This window comes from Felis catus, chromosome C1, assembly GCF_018350175.1.
Source record: "Felis catus isolate Fca126 chromosome C1, F.catus_Fca126_mat1.0, whole genome shotgun sequence".
In the NCBI taxonomy this organism is placed as follows: domain Eukaryota; kingdom Metazoa; phylum Chordata; class Mammalia; order Carnivora; family Felidae; genus Felis; species Felis catus.
This window is the reverse complement of record NC_058375.1, coordinates 51,100,125-51,114,921: the sequence shown is the minus strand read 5'-3', so window position 1 is coordinate 51,114,921 and position 14,797 is coordinate 51,100,125. Positions and strand designations below refer to the sequence as shown.

The window sequence follows — 14,797 nt, the reverse complement described above, 5'->3', positions numbered from 1 at the left end:
CGGTTTTAAGCCCCGTGTCGGGCTCTGTGCTGACAGCTGGGAGCCTGGAGGCTGCTTCGGATTCTCCCTCTCTCTCCTGCTCCTGCTCTCTTTCTCTCTCTCAAAAATAAATAAAACATTTTTAAAAATAAAAGAAAAAGAAGAAGGGAAATGGAATTTGGGGAGAAAGAAGCAGCTTTGGCCTAACTTTTCCCTGCTGTGAACTCCCACCATGAGTTCACTCCCTGTGTGAACACCACACAGGCCTTTACTCATCTTTGAATCTGCATCACTCCGCGGATATTCAATAATGTCTGCGGCGTATTGCCAAGTGAATGGACAGTTTGTTCCTCAGACCACTGAAAGGGCACTCACCAATTTAGGAATTGCTCCACCTTCAGCAGGGGGTTGGCGTCACTCTACTATGAGTGACTACAATACATCTTATTAGAGAGGCTTCAGAAGGTAGTAAGAAAACCATGAGCCTTAAAGTAAGAATCTTGTCTCTGTCGCTTATTTCCTGGGTGACACTGGGCAAAGTGCCTGCCCTCCTGTATCCTTGTCTGTAAAGTGAAAAGAAAAATTGTGAACTTAATGGGGAGTTAATTCTTTCTTTTTTTTTAACTGTTTTTATTTATTTATTGAAAGAGAGAGAGGGCGAGGGAAGGAGGGGCAGAGAGAGAGAAAGAGGGGGAGAGGGAGAGGGAGAGGGAGAGAGAGAGAGAGAGAGAGAGAGAGAGAATCCCAAGTAGGCTCTGTGCTAACAGCTCAATCTCATGAACTATGAGATCATGACCTGAGCTGAAATCAAGAGTCAGACACTTAACTGACTGAGCCACCCAGGCGTCCCAATGGGGAGTTAATTCTTCACAGGTACAGGTTTTGGAAATAGATAGTGGTGATGATTGTACAACACTGTGAATGGAATTACTGCCACGGAAATGCCTTCAAAATAGTTTAGAGGGGGGCGCCTGAGTGGCTCAGTCTGTTAAGCATCAGACTCTTGATTTTAGCTCAGGTCTGGATCTTGCAGTTTGTGAGACTGAGCCCCACGTCAGGCTCTGCACTGACATTGCAGAGCTGGCTTAGGATTCTCTCTCTCTTCCCCTTTCTCTGCCCCTCCCCCATTCATTCTCTCTCTCTCTCTCTCTCTCTCTCTCTCTCTCTCTCTCTTTCTCAAAATAAACAAACTTAAAGAAAAATGGTTTAGAGGATTCCTACCTCACAACCTTGCCATATTTCTGTGTGTGCTTCATGTGCATTTATAGAAGAACATGACAAGGGATAATTTAGGAAGGCAAAAGAAAAAACAATCACAAAAGGGTGGTCTGGGATGGGGTGAGGGGACGAATGGCAGTGGTTGGAAGTCAGTAATTACATCTTCCAGGAATGCTTGAGTCTTGTAACCAGAACCCTTTGTGGTCTCTTGGCAACACGCGGACTGTACAGAGAAATGCCCGATATGCAGAATTAGTGATGCGGTAGTTCTCTGGTGGCCTTCTGTGCAGAATTGTTAGTGCTTATGTTTGCAAACTCTCAAAAACTTAAAAATCGAGCTAGGTGAGACAGAGTTCATGCCATCTGGTCGGGACTGGTCATTCAACTCCAGTTCAATCAACATTTAACGAGCACCTATGTGCAGTCGTTAGGCCATTAATATTCTGGTTCTTGCCTCAGGACATAACGTCAAATTTCATTTCCCTACTGCCTTAGATTTGACAAATGAAAGAGCAGAAGTAACATGTGTCATGCTGGGCAAAAGTATTCTCCTTCCCCTTTCCTGCCTCAGTGATTGCAGAAGCACACGATAAGATGAAGCCTCTATCACCTGTGTCTATGAGTGACCACACTGAGCCATACCTGCCACCCCACACTAAGCCTGTAGCATGAGGGAGGAGAAAACTTCTGTGTGTTACGTCACGGACATTATTGACATTGTTTCCTACTGCAGTATTACTTTGCCTAACCTCAATAATGCTATGTGTCTCACCCTGAACTAAGTGGGTGTTTATTTATAGAGACTAAACTCTAGAGCTAGGGAGCCTGAGTGTTAATCTGGGTTAGCTACTTTCTCACTGTGTGATCTTGGACTAATAAATAAACTTATCTGTGCCTATTTCTCACATTTTTTTTTAATTTTAGAGAGAGAGAGAGAGAGAGAGCAAGAGCACAATCGGGGCCAGGGGTAAGGGGGAGAGGGGGAGAGGGAGAGAGGGAGAGAGAAAGAATCTTAAGCAGGTGCCACACTCAGCGCAGAGCCTGATGCTCTGTCCCATGATCCTGGGATCATGACCTGAGCTGAAATCAAGAATCGGATGCTCAAGTGACTGAACCACCGAGGTGCCCCCCTATTTCTCACATTAGAAGGTGAGGAAAATAATGGAAACCATCTCATAGGATTTTCATGAGGATTGAACTAGATGAGCAATATACCCCAGCACATAGTAAGTTTTCAAAAATGTTGGACAGTGATGATCTCATTTAATTTTCAAAAGAACTCTATGTAAGATTTGTTGTTTTTCAAGCCTTTGAGATCTTGGTACTGTTACTGCAGCATAACCAGACCCCAAGCACACAAATAATAAAACAAAGTTTTGAGATTAGAATCCAGCATTGACCCATCAGTCCACCTTGTGGGCAAACTTCTGTCCCTGGAAGCTGTTCAGCTCAGTGTGTAGCTACTTCTCATCTATCCTCAGCTTCTCTCTAGAGGGTTCATTCACTTACTCACCTTCCCCAGTGACCAAACCCATGCAAAAGATCCCCCTGGGGAAGACAGTCAGAGCTACAGCCACCTTCCTGGTCCCTCAGTCAGAGACTGTTCTGCTCTCCTGCCTAAAAAGCCATCCAGGAATCAGACCCTTAGATATGGGATCCATTTGATGTCCTCTTGTACCACACTCACCTCTTAGTCTGTCAAAGCCAAATTATTTATTCAAACAACTTTTTAACGGGTGGGGATAGGAGCAGAGGGAGAGGGAGAGAGAGAATCTTAAGCAGGCTCCACCCCCAGTGTGGAGCCTGACATGAGGCTCCATCTCATGACCATGAGAGCATGGCTTGAGCCAAAACAGAGTCAGTTGCTTAACCAACTGAGCCACCCAGGCACCCCAAATATTTTTTTAAAGAAATAATTTGTGCACAAGATAAAAATATTTCAAAGACACAAAAGGATATAGAGAGATGTCTGTTTCACGCTGTTCCCCAGAGGCAACGAAGGTGGGTTTTAAAATCAGTTCCTTGTTTCTTTCTCCAGCTGTACCATCACGGGGAATGCACTTCTGGGGCGAATATCCTTCCTGCTTGGTGGCTGCACCCACTGCTCTGTCTCACCAGCAACATCCTCCTCCTGCCCTTCTAATCCCGCACATCCTGCTATGTCTATTCAAGCCTCCTTCTCTAGGAAGAAGTTTTTAGCAATTCCAGCTGTTTCTCATCTCTCTTCTTCCTGACAACAGTCCCATATCTGGACATTTTGTCATATCCAGTTGATCAGGTGCTAGTTTCTAGTGGCTTGGTGTGGGCCACCCTCACTTCCCCAACCAGCCTGAAGGCTGATTATCCATCTCCGTGGCTTCCACTACTACCTACACCCCGATGACTCCCAAATCCACTCTCCTGAGTTTCAGACATATTTCCAGTTGAAACTGGCTTCTTCCCTGTTGTCCTGAACTGAATTCGTGCTTCTTTCCCTTAACTTACCCTACTTCTCGAATCTCCTCTCTCAATGAATGGCATGAATACCCGTTTCGTCATCTGAACTTGAAACTCCCTGCCACCCCCACAGCCACCATTCCCCTACACCCCTGACATTCCTGCAAGGTGACCACCTGCCATTCCCCAGACAGAAGCTTCACTTTCATGCCTTTGTTCTTTCTATTCCCTTGACTTTCCTCTCTCCTGCTCTCCTCTGCCCACCCCTAGCCAGACTCCATAGTCCAGCACAAATGTCATCTTCTTCGTGAGACCTTCCCTCCACCTCTAACCCTGACCTCTGCTCCTGGACAGTATTGGCTACTCTTTCCTCTGTGCCCCCATATTTGTGTTCTTGCTGCACATGCATCAAAACAATGGTTGTACCCACCTGAGTGGGAGCAGACATCACTCATTCGTTTAACATTCCCAGTGCCAAAATTGGGAGGTGACAGATATTCAATCTATGTCTATTAGACACACGAATGAATGAGTGAATGCACGAATTAGATGCTGTATAACGTTTAAATCTGTAGACAACGGGATTGTAATGTATACTCTTTAAGGGATCTTGAAGTGGAAACATTCTATTATTTGAGCTCCTCAGTGTCTCTAACAGTCAGCCCCTTTTCTTCCCACTCCATCTTCCTTTCTTCCATCTTTCCTTTCTTCCTCGTTCTTTCATTCAAATAGCTATTGAGAATTCCCTATGTGCCAGGTCCTGGGCAGGACACTGGTGGAACCAAGGGTAATAAAGAATCTTGTCTGCTTTCAAGAAGGTCACATCTTGGTATCACAATCCAAGATTTCAAGATAATCTACAAAGCTATAATAATCAAAACAGTATGGTACTAACACAAAAAACAGACACATAGCTCAACAGAACAGAATAAAGCACCCAGAAATCCAAGCTTATAAGGTCAATCCACAACAAAGGAGACAAGAATATACAATAGAGAAAAGACAGTCTCTTCAACAAATGGTGCTGGGAAGACTGGATGGCTTCAGGCAAAAGAATAAAGCTGGACCACTTTCTTATACCAGACACAAAAATAAATTCAAAATAGATTATAGACCTAAACATGAGACCTGCAACCATAAACTCCTAGAAGAAAGCGTAGGCAGCAATGTCTTTGACATCAGCTTTAGTAACATTTTTTTTTCTACCTATGTCTCCTCAGGCAATGGAAATGAAAGTAAAAATAAATTGTTGGGACTACATCAAAATAAAAAGCTCTTGAACAGTGAAGGAAAAACCATTAATAGGACAAAAAGACAACCTATTGAATGGGAGAAGATATTTCCAAATGATGCCTCTGATAAGGGGCTAATATCCAAATATACAAAAAATGTATACAACTCAATGCCAACCCCCCAAATATCCAATTTTTAAAAGAGCAGATGTCCTGAATATACATTTTTCTAAAGAAGACATACAGATGGCTAACAGACATGAGAAAAGATACTCAACATCACTTGTCATAAGGGAAACACAAATCAAACTACAATGAGATATCATCTTACATCTGTCAGAATGGTTAGTATCAAAAAGACAAGAAATAACAAGTGTTGGCAAGGATACAGAAAAAAAGGACCCTATTGGTGGGAATGTATACAGGTGCAGCCACTGTGGAAACAGTACCAAGGTTCCTAAAAATCATTAAAAATAGAATTACCATATGATCTAGTAACTCCACTACTGAGTAACAAAGCAAATGAAACACCAGTTCAAAAAGACATGTGTAACTCTATGCCTATTGTAGCATTATTTACAATAGCCAAAATATGGAAGCCACCTAAGTGTCCATTGATAGATGAATGGATAAAGAAGATGTGGCATATATACATATACAAAGGAATATTACTCAGACATAAAAAAGAATGAGGTCTTGCCATTTGCAACAACACGCATGGACCTAGAGGTCCAGTTATGGAATGAATAAGTCATAGGACAAAAGGCACAGCATAGGGAATATAGTCAATGGTATTGTAGTAGCATTGAATGGGGACAGATGGTAGCTATACTGGTGGTGAGCATTACATAATGGATGGTGGGGTGCCTGGGTGGCTCAGCTGGTTAAGTGTCCAGCTTCGGCTCAAGTCATGATCTCACGGTTTGTGGGTTCAAGTCCCGCATTGGGCTCTGTGCTGACAGCTTGAAGCCTGAAGCCTGCTTTGGATTCTGTGTCTCCCTCTCTCTCTCTGCCCCTCCCCACACTCTCTTTCTCTCTCTCCAGAATAAGTAAACATTAAAAAAAATTAAAAAACAAAAACAAACAAAATAATGCATAGAGTTGTCAAACCACAATGTTTTACACCTGACACTAATATGACATTGTGTGTCAACTATACTTCAAATAAAAAAAAATACAATTTTTTTTTATGTTTATTCATTTTTGAAAGAGAGAGACAGAGCACAGGCAAGGGTGGGGCAGAGAGAGAGGGGGACACAGAATCTGAGGCAGGCTCCAGGCTCTGAGCTGTCAGCACAGGGCCTGACGCGGGGCTCGAACTCACAAACCGTAAGATCATGACCTGAGCTGAAGTCGGACGCTCAACCGACCGAGCCACCCAGGTGCCCCAAAATAATACAAATTTTAAAAAACTTTTTAAAGAAACTCACAGCTTAGTGGTGGAGGGAGGGGCAGGAATGTTTAATTCAAATGTCAGATACCACTTCCCCTTTCAGAGGACAGCTTTCCTTATATATAATATATATATACATATATGTATATATATTATTATTTTTATTTTTAATGTTTTTTTTTTTTTGAGAGAGAGAGCATGAGCAGGGGAAGGACAGAGAGAGAAACACAGAATCTGAAGCAGGCTCTAGGCTCATGAGCTGTGAAATCATGACCTGAGCTTAACTGACTGAGCCACCTAGGCGCCCCCAGAGGATAGCTTTCTTTAACTTACAGGCCAACAGGACTGGTCCTGCTGTCTCTCTCTGGTTTGTCCACTATGACTAGTATCATGCATATTTCCTCGGTTCTCCCACTTCCTCTGTGGGCCCCCCTCTTTATTGCTGGTCACTACTTGAAACTCTGAGTGATGGTCACCTGATAGAATGGACCTTCCCCACTGGTACCAGGAAGAAGATTGAGAGGCACAGGCTCCCTTCCTTGACTACCAGGTCTCCTAGGTCTTTCTGAGGCTACCCTCCACACGGCACAGGTAGGTATATATGACTTCCACCACAGGAAGGTTGGAACAACTTAGACCTGGGGACCCTTAGACTGGGACCCTTCACAGAGTGGATCTCCTGGTAAGCACTCCCTACTTGTAATCTGGTTCCCTTTCTGTTGGGTTTGTATCTTCTCCCCCAAGCACTATCCATCTGAATCAACATCCATCCACTTTTCTAAGAAGAGCTATTTTCCCACCTTTAAGGAAAGATACCAATCACTGAACTCATTTATCCACCCCCTTTTCTCCCCAAGCAATGCCCTGAATCTGAGTTATTTACTTCTAGGTAAGGCCACAGGGTTCCGACCAATAGCCATCAAGACTCAAGAACCATCTGGGGAATGAGGGGGTTCCAGTTCCCATAGTCAAGGACAAGTAAGGGTCCTCCAGGTTAGACTGCCTTTTCCACATTCTACCAGGATGAGCTTTAGTCCTCCTCAGCCATTTCATTAGTGGTCTGGCTAAATTAAGTAAATACATGTTTCTTGATGACAGACAGTATTTTTTGGATGCATGATAGTCATTGCAAAAACTTATTACAGGAGAGAGTTCTGTAACTGCCAGAATGCCTTGCCCATCTCTGTAGTCAGTGAGCCCCATTACTGTCCAGAGCAGAGCAGGACTCAGTTCCTTCTCTGCACAGGGGACAATCCGTTTAATAAAGGAACAATGATTCCTCCTAGGGACTGCTCCCAATGTTACTCCAGGAAAAACATGCCTATGTATGTTCATTGTTGAAAGTGAAGCACCATGTACAGTAAGAACACGTAGGTGGTGCTCAATTATTGACTGTTCTCAATCTCAGTAAATGATATCACCAGGTACCCAGTTGCTTAGGTCAAAAATCTTGACCCCTTCCTACCCCCCTCCCACACTCCATATCCAATTCATAAGTAAATCTTGTTTGCTCTATCTTCAGAACACATTCCCAATTTGACCACTTTAATCTACTGCCACCATTATCCTGTGATATTTTCTATATTTCACTTACCATCTACCATTATATTGTAAATCTACAGGTGATCTTCATCATTTGTGGATTCTGTCTTTGTGAGTCCATCTACTTGTTAAAATTCACTTATGATCCTAAAATCAATTCTTATGGTCCTTTCATGGTCATTCAGAGACACCCATAGAAAGATGAAAAATTTGACTCACCTGATGAACTCATTCCCAGCTGAGGTCAAACAAGGCAACTCTCTGTCTTCTTGTTTCAGCTCTTAGAAGCAAAGGTCTTTTTTACGGTCTATATAGCGCCATGTTTCCACACATTTGTGCCTTTTCTTGGTGATTTTACTGTTTAAAATGGTGCCCGAGCATGGTGCTGAAGTGCTGTCTAGTGTTAAGTGTAAGAAGGCTGTGGTGTGCCTTATGGAGAAAATATGTGTGTTAGATAAACTTCACTCAGGCCTATAGTTATAGTCTCAGTGCTGTTGGCCATGAGTGCAATGTTAGCAAATTAACAGTATATATTAAATAAGCTGTCTTTAAACAGAAACACACATAAAACAAGGTTACACATTGATCATTGGATGAAAGCAATTGCTGAAATTAAACAGTTCCTGAGCATAAGCAAAAAATTATAATAGGATTAGCAGTATCTGTGATGATCACAATAGAAACCAAAGATATTTTCTAATCACACTACAGTTGTAGAAATTTTGAAATATAGTTTTATACTCATAGTACTTTGAATTATGGTAGGTATTTTGCTCACCACCAGAGATCATTATTTGAATGTGTTAATAAGGGAACATTTCTGCACCACACATTTTAATGATTATATTGAGCATAATTGATTTCCTTTGAAATCTTGTGGTTTTATTTTCTGCATTTAAGACATTAAACATTAAAACATTCTCAGAAGAGATCCATAAGGCCTCCCCAGCCTATCAATGAAATCCATGGCACAAAAGAGTTTAAGAACCTAGCTTCAGGTCAAGGCCATATTTAGGTAACACATCTAGGATCATGAAACTACTTAGAACTGGGATCCACACCCAAATCTGCCTGCAAGCATCACCACAGAAGGACCTCCCTCTACAAAGACTCCTCTGTGCATCCCCTCAGACATCTGGAAGAGTACTTGGCAGAAAGTTTCCAATGGATTCCATAAAGCATATCCATGTGCAGAGCGTCTCACAGGGGGCTGGAGGGCATCATTCTTCCAAGTGTGGCCCGAAAGCTGTTACTGATCAAAGATGAGAAAAGCAAGAAATTGAGAGTAAGGGTTTAGAATTCTTTTTAGAAATATGAAACTAACAATAAAATAACCAAGGCTTGTATTTTCTGTCTTTGTGTTTTTTTTTAAACTTTCAGTTTATTTTACAAAATCATCAGTCTGCAGTGGATTGGAAATTTACAAAGACTAAACAAACAAACAGACAAACAAATACTAGTTTCTTCTCCACACTAGAGTTTGAGAACCACTATTGTGGGGGGGGGGGTGCAGTGGGCAGAAATGGGGAAAGAGACACGGATACAAATGGGCAAATGATCTGACAAAATGATGGACACAGAAGCACATCAGACTAGCAGAACTGGGGAAGGCAGAGGGAGGAGGAAGCATTTTTTAAAGTTTTTTTTTTTAAGGTTTATTTATTTATTTTTGAGAGACAGCACAAGTGGGGAGGGGCAGAGAGCAAGAGAGAGAGAGAAAGTCCCAAGCAGGCTCCACCACACTGTCAGCACAGAGCCCGATGCGGGAACTCATGAACCATGAGATCACGACCTGAGCTGAGGTCAGACACTTAACCGACTGAGCCCCCCAGGTGCCCTGAGGAGGAAGCATTTGAGCTGTGTTTTGACCAATGTCTATAGGTGGAGACGATGCATTTCTGGGTATTCCAGGTAATGGGCCCAGCAGGAACTAAGGCAAGGAGTGTAGAACACAAGGTGCATCAGAGAAGGTGGTCATCAGGAAAGAAGGGGCAAATGGCTGTGTGTATCTTCAGTGAGTGGGGACACAATACTCATGGCTTTTGAAACATGGGTGGGATTTGGAGCTTTTCAATAGGCCATAAAGAGCCATGGATCTATTTTGAACAGGAAAGGAAATAATCATACTTAAGTTTTAAATGATAGTATTTGTTGAGCCAAACTAAATTTAAAAAATTCTCAGGCACTGACTCTTTCAGCGGAGAGAATTTGCTTCTTTCATCAGAATGTACAACTACACAGAGATTGATTTCCATGCCTGGATGAACACATGCAAGGATGTGCATGAATGAGGATTGCTCTGGAAAACCTATTTGCCTCTTTTCTCCTGTCCTCAACTCTCCTCTCTTCTGTCTTATTTTCTCTCTTTCCTCTCTTATTGTATCTCACTTAGTACTTGGAGCTACCAGCCAGCCACATGTGGTCACTGAGCCCTTGAAATAGAGCTTCTGTGGCTAAGGAACTGAACTGTAAATTTTATTTAATTTTAATTAATTTAAATTTAAATAGCCACATGTGGGTATTGGCTACTATATTGGATAGTGCAGGGACTTACTACAATGAAGACAGGGAAGGAAAATCTAGATGCCACTAAGTCTTTTTAAAAAATTTTTAACATTCTTTTCTTTTCTCCTCCTCCTCCTCCTCCTCCTCCTCCTCCTCCTCCTCCTCCTCCTCCTTCTTCTTCTTCTTCTTCTTTTTGAGAGACAGAGAGAGATAGGGTGTGGGCAGGGGAGAGAGGCAGCAAGAGAGGGAGACACAGAATCTGAAGCAGGCTCCAGTCTCTGAGCTGTCAGCACAGAGCCTGATGCGGGGCTCAAACCCACAAGCCATGAAATCATGATTTGAGTCGAAGTTGGATGCTCAATCAACTGAGCCACTGCTACGAAGTCTTCAGACAGGGTGTCATGGCATATTTGGTTAACAAGAGTAGTCACAGAAGAATGAAGATGGAAATGAATCTTTCTGCTGTTAACCCAGATATGTATGTTTTAGCCTATCTGTGTCCAATGAGCCTCTTGGAAAGAGGACATAAAACTCAGGACCCTAAGCTCGATGTGCTACTTTAGACAGGTCACTGCTAGGGGAAGGGCAAGAACTAATGTCCACTGAGCATTAACAAAACACCAGGTATGGGGTCTTAAACATGTTTACAGATTACTACATTTGAACGTTGCACAAACCCATAAAATAGCATTTTTATTCCTATGTTACAGATGAGGAAAAAGCAGATCAGAGAGGTAAGCAATTTGTCCAAACCACCCAGGTTGCGAGGTATAGAGCAGGTATTTAGATATTTAGAGCCAGTTCTAAGGCCAAAACTCTTCCCACTGCACCTCTGGGCTTCCCTAAACTCTCCTAAACATCTATTCCTTCCCTTCTTGCCCCCCAGTGAGACAGGATGATGAAGAAAACCTAATGAAGGTTAGGAAGGTCCCAACATGTTGACAGGGCAAACGTGTTGAGTGTGCACAAGCAAGGGAGGTGATATTTTCTGAGAATACAAACAGGGCACAGTGTTCTGAGATGGTTCTGCACTCTAACTGATATTGAAAATACTTTAAATTTTCCATTTAAGTTATGCCTGAGGCTGGGCCTGTTTCAATCATGTAAAAACCAATATCAGTTTGGAAAGGTTATCACAGCCTTGCCAATTCCAGTCAACATTAAAAATGCAAATGTTTAGTATTTAAATATAGCCTTTGGCCACCAGCATCCAGGACATCAGGTAAACCACAGTGGGCAGCCATCTCCCACTGAGGGCTTGGCTGGCCCACTGAAAGGAAGTGAAGGATGTGCCTAAAAGTCTGCTTTGTACGAGGCTGATGGAAGCACTTCCAGCCCCATGGAAGTCTGGGTCCTCAGAGGTCATCCAGTTGGTGTTGCTGAATCAGACATCCATTCAGTGTGGGGCAGAGACCCCGTCAATCTTATTTGTCTTTGTCTTCCCAGTACCTATCCCAGTGCCTGCTTCATAGGAAGAGCTCATAGAGATACTAATTGCATAGATGAATTAATTCATCTCTCATCTTTTATGGGTTAACCTATTGTATCGCAGGCACTGTGCTAGGCCTATAAGTTCACACAGAAACAAGCCATTTGGGGAAATCAATCTCAAGGAATTTGCCATCTAAGAAGTGTGGTAAGATATGCAAATAAATAATAACAACATAAAATAGTATTAAGTGAACCTTACCATAAGTATTAATTCTGGAGGTCTCTCAACAGGTGTTTGAAAATGGGCCAGATGAAGAGTGCCCGTGAGGCCAGACATCGAGATTCTGGGTGTTCTGAGACATGGAGTAACTGGGCAGTGAGATCAGCAATGGGAGGTTCGCGGAAGAGGTGCCAAGAAGCACTCCTGAGGTGGGTTCATGTCCTTGGTGGTCTCCTCCACTCAGACTGTAGGCTGTCTGAGAGCTGGCCTGTGTCTTATTCAGCTCTGCACTCCAGTACCTCACATGAGGTCTGACACATAGTAAGAAGCAACATATGCTGAATAAATGAAGGAATAAATGAAGGAATATTAGGAATCCATAAGGGATCATACGAAGAAGCATTTATTGAGAGTTTAGTAGGTACCAAACATTTAATAGATACCTTCTTAGTTAATTATAAGAATCAGGGTGCAGCTAGGAGACAGAAACCACATCAGCTACTTGAACAGAGGCAGTTGAACGTAAAGGATTGTAAACAGGGTATAAAGTTGTTAACTGGGCAACTGGAAGGGTAAAATGAGAACTATCAAGTATAACAGAGATAGCAACTGCAGAAAGCAGCTGTCACCCTAGGGATAAGGGACCACAGGGGCGGGGAGGGGGGAGTTACAACTGTTAAAAGTTAGAGGCTTAGTAGAGAGACCCTGGGAGCTGAAACTCAGGCAAGGGAGCAGGGGACCCTGCCAGACTGGTGCTGGTATCTCTGATTGGATGTGATGAAGCTAATTCTTTGTTGGAAACTACAAACCGGCTTTGGCTACTGCAATGGGAAGGCCTTGCTGCTGCCAGGAAGAAGGAGCATTGCTGGGGTGATGCTCACAGCCACCCCTCTAAGATTCAAGACCCAGTTCAGATGTCATCTCCCCTGAGAAGCCTTCTTGATCTCTTTCTGGAGATAGGAAGCCCACAGGAAGCACACAGGAAGGACAGAAGTCTTATCTTCCTCCTCCAGCTATGCGGCCCCCTCCAGCACCACCACTGGCAGAAATTAAGAGGGAGCCAGCTGGACCAGCAGAAATGTGATTTGCAGAGACCCAGGCCCATCATCACAAAGCAGAGCACAGAAGGGTTTTGGAGCTGGGATGCTATGGTGTCCTAACCATACAGGAATCTTCCCATCAGTGCTGTGATGCAGATACTGCTACTACCCCATTATATAGATGAGGAAAACAAGGGTCTAGACAAGTCAAAGTGACTTGCCTAATAAGTTGATGTGGCAGCTCTCTGAGGTGAAGCCAAGTTGGTCGGTTCTTGATGACAATAGTCTACCAAGCTTCCTTCACACTTTTATGTTAAGAAGGTATCAGGGGATAGAACAGATTTGAAGCTCCAGTGCTGCTGGGTTGGCAGCTGGGGGTGAGATGGGGTGGGGGGGTCAGGTGTCACCTATAAGATCAGGGAAGCAGGCATGGGGAAGTCCTGACAAATATCTCCCAGTGTGCCACTTGAATCTCTCACTTTACTGTCCTTTAAGATAGTTGAGACCTTTATTACTTGATCAAAAATTAGCCACCTAACAAACTCCTCCACATCTCAGAGATCTGAGACCCAGCTCAGATGCCACCTCCCCTGAGAAGACTCCGCAATCTCTACAGAGCCAGCCATGCTCCCACACGGTGCCCCCAGGGGACTTGGTGCAGAGTTTACTTGTCTATATGCCACGCTAGATTGTGGGCTACCTGCGGGCAGGCCTGGGTCTATCTAGGCTCCGCCTGGCACATGGTAGGCATGCAACGTCTAGTGATAATGACAAAGCTTTGTTTTTTCCAGAAGCGTACTTCTTGTGGGAGCACAAGCAACTTGAGGACCATGTTTTCTGACTCATTCTCTGCTTTCCAGGAGTTCTTGGTCTAGTGCTGAAGACATATTGAAAAAACACCCAAAAGCAAACCCCTCCTGGTTGAGGCCTTCACCTCCCACCTTTTCCAAACCATTCTTCTCCCTTCACTCAAGATGGAAATGTAATCATCAGAAATCCCTGCTAAATCCTTCCAAAGGCCTCCTGCTCTTAGGATAAAGACTAACTCCTCAACTTTTCCCCCTGTGTCCTCTGCCATCTGTCCCCTGTCCCTCTTCAGTCTTGCATCTCATGGCTCCCCATTCCTCTCCTGCCTCCTTCTACTCCACCCGCCAACTACGGAACCTCTGCAGTTTCCAACTCACCAAGCTCTTTGCACCTTGGTCATTGCAGGTGGCGTTTCCTCTACCCAGAACCCTCTCTTCTTGCTCCCTTTGCCAGAGTCACTCTGGCCTATCTTTTAGATCTCAGCCGCTGAGTCACTTCCGCCAAGAGGCTATTGGCAGGGTAACTTGATGCTCTGAAAGCAAGGTGCTCCTGATCATGCCTTTTATCCTCCAAATTGTAATGGCCTGCATCTGCTCAGAAGAGTGATCTTCTTGGCACACGGCAGATGCTTTGTAGAACAGACTTGAATAAATTAAAAACTACAAACAAAAAACTAAGAGAGATCTCTCCAAGGGAGTTTGTAAGTCATAGGCTGCCTGAAACATGATGAAATAACTCCCAGTGTCAAGGTGCCTGATGAAAAGAGGACCTCTGGAATGGGGGGAAGGGCTCTGGACCTGGAGGCAGATCAGGGCTGGAGCCCCAGCAATCTGGGAGGAAGGAGCTTGATGTTATCTTATTTTCTTCATCTCTATGATAGACAGTGTAGGGGAGGCAAAAAACTTTTCTTCTACCCTCCTAGGTGCTACAGCTTAGGTCCAGGAAATTAAACTGACAAAAGATAGATTAGTAAGAGAAAAAAAGAGTCTATGAG

The 14,797-nt window shown here is 43.6% G+C and overlaps 1 long non-coding RNA gene across 1 annotated transcript; it reads right to left on the bottom strand.

Annotated features, from left to right (window-relative positions):
- Nucleotides 1–8,660: 8,660 nt before the first annotated feature.
- On the bottom strand, nucleotides 8,661–14,394 carry LOC123379639. The gene is made up of 3 exons (XR_006584351.1): nucleotides 14,181–14,394; nucleotides 11,996–12,294; nucleotides 8,661–9,052 (listed from the first exon to the last, which is right to left on the bottom strand). It is a non-coding gene; the product is annotated as an uncharacterized LOC123379639 (long non-coding RNA).
- Between the last annotated feature and the right edge of the window lie 403 nt (nucleotides 14,395–14,797).